Consider the following 2,883-nt stretch of genomic DNA (forward strand, 5'->3'; position numbering starts at 1 on the left):
CGACTTTTCTATGTTGGTTTTAAATGACCTATTTTTTTTAAAAAAAGGAATTTAATACGACCACTTTTCCGATCCCAAGCATGATTATTTATTTATCTGTCGAGTTGGAAATAAGGATTTTATGCCCATGATTTTGATACGTAACAACGGTTTCTGAAGTTCGGTTTGATATGTCCCGAGCAAGATTCGGGAGAAAACTTGATTTGACTATGATTTTGGATTTTCAAAAAGAGGGTTCGTTTTGATCATTCGGTTGAGTCTGTGATGATGTATGATATGCGTGTGGTTACTTACGATCTGCTCGTGCGTTCTGTGTTACCTCTTTCACCGGATCCCGGGGCGGTATATGATCGTGCACACTATGATATACTACGGTGTTATGCTTTGTGTTACGGTTCCGAGACCTCGCCATAGGGCCGGGTTCCGTTTATGGAGTTATCTTTGTGATATGGCTTATGATATGTTGTGATGGTGTGTTATGTTCGGGGTTGTACGGAGATTTGAAACTTCGGTGTTATGCTGTGTTGTGGCGCCGGATAGGGTGGCGACCACGTTCGTCGTCCGGGTCACCATGGACCGCATATGATATGTGATGATATACGACGATATGATGAGTTTGTTCACCGATGGTGGGGCAAACCCAATGTCGAGGCAAATCCACATTGGTCTAGGCAAATCCCACATCGGTTAATGTTATTTCGTATGACAGGTTATGATGTGTACGGTAAGAGTATGTATGATTTGTGTGTCGGATGTAAGTACTTTGACTTCGGTTATGATCTCATTTTATATGACATGCTTTACATACTCGGTACATATTCCGTACACGACCCCCGCTTTCTTCGAAGGGCTGCGTTTCATGCCACGCGGTACCCGCGGATGAGTAGGTGATGTTAACGGTAAGATGTCTCCGACTGATTAGCGAGCTCCACTTCCTCGGAGTGGCCGCCGAGTCCGACCGGCCGTATGGTATGCGAGATGTTAGTAGAGACTTTGCGGGACAGGTGTCGAGTGTATGATATGTCGGGTTTGTTTTGTAAGCGGCTATGTAAGCGGAAATCTTTTTGTGCCTCGTATTACGATTTCATACGATTGCGTATTTTATTTGATTTGAAAAAAAAAAACGAAAGGCATGTTTGTTTTATGAAAAATTTTCACCCCTGTGCTTATGTTATGTTTTGTGGGCCCAGTATGGTTAGGAGAGTCTGCGGGTTCGCTCGGCCTTAAGTAAGGGTCGGGTGCCCATCATGCCCTATCGGAAATTAGGGTGTGACAGTAAGGTTCAAGTGACAAACGTTACCAGGTAAGCTAATGTTAGTTTCACTACAAGTTAGGTTTGGAGAGTTCTAATGCAATGACATCTAGAAAGGAAAGAAAGTGAGTAGAAGGAAGGTAAGGAGATCAAAATGTCGAAAAAAGTGAAAAGTAAGAAACATGAGTGAGTAAAGCCTCCAGAGAGACGACGCGGCAAAGCACGAGACTATTTGGGTAAAAATTGAAGGTAGGTATGTGAAAGGAATAAAGTGTGGTAGTATGGAACAAAAGAGGAATGTGTGGGGTTAGAGAACAGATTTCGATAAGTGGGGCCCTAAAAAGGATAGTGACCACAATGCGGAATGGAACTAAGAGAGAGAATATTAGGCCTTGCAATGATCTTTAAGAGATTTTCGGCTGCGAGAGCTATATAAGAGGACAAATGGGTAGTCATATTGACATGGTTGCCTCGGACATGGAGAAGCTCTCTTAAAGGGATGACTTAAGAATAGAATGGGTTTGTACGTTTTAAGTAATAATTCACAAACTCCAGAGCCGATACCATAACGAGAGGAAGAAAGGTTATGTGCTCGGAGGAAGAAACCTAAGGAAGGTTAAGGATGAAAGTAGGAAAGGTATACTAACGGGTTGGTCGAAGGAAGAGGAGAGCATTTAGGAGTAAAGTAACTGGAAATATTTAACCATGGGTGTAAGAAGGATACTTTAACGGGTTAGTGGTAGGAAATCGATTACTCATTGAGGAAAGAACGAGGATGATGAGTCGACACAATTGATTAGAAAATTAATGACATGGAATAAGAATTTATGTGAAGACTGAGAGATTCGATCATAGAAGAAATGGAATGAAATGTAAGAAACGTGCATGGAAGAGAAGACAACCTGGCCGTGACATTAGAAATACGGATGAAGGCTCGATGAACGAGGATGGAGAGAGTGCATATTGTAAGAATTCCGTGCTAAGAGCAAGAAGTAGGACACTCGAAAAACTTGGATGCGCAGCTGCAACACAAAGGCGTAGTTAAGAAAAATTATGAGTAAATGAGCTAAATGGGCCAAAGGACTAGTAGTGGATGGAAGGGTATGGAAATATTGACAAGAATGATGATATAGACATAAACGGAAGAAGAACTCGGGGGTAAAAGAAGTTAGGCATGTTATAAGAAAAGTCGGGAAGAAAGACGAGGAGTAAGGTATAATCGAAGACTTCATAAAGGACGTGGTGAATCTCGATGTCCCCGTTAACTCGTAGGTCCAGAAAACCGTTAGTTATCAAAGACAGAGATATAAGGAGACGAAAAACAAGACATCAGAATGGGACCTAACCCTTATCTGTATTCCACTTTAATACAAGAGTGTAACTAGCAAAAAGGATAAATAAGGCAGACCATACGATGACAGAACCCCGACCTTGAGAAGGTCGTGAAGGGCGAAAGACGATGGATATTCGAAAGCTATTGGTGTGTTAGGACCTCCTTCATAAGGGAGGAAGAACATATTGAACTTGAAAGGAATTATGATGTTCTCAAGCTCTAGAAGGAGAAATTTATTAGCTCGGGGCCAGAGTTCGAAACATATCGGATATCGGGAATACGAAAAAAAGTAGAAACG

Source organism: Lycium ferocissimum, chromosome 7 (assembly GCF_029784015.1).
Source record: "Lycium ferocissimum isolate CSIRO_LF1 chromosome 7, AGI_CSIRO_Lferr_CH_V1, whole genome shotgun sequence".
NCBI classification, from domain to species: domain Eukaryota; kingdom Viridiplantae; phylum Streptophyta; class Magnoliopsida; order Solanales; family Solanaceae; genus Lycium; species Lycium ferocissimum.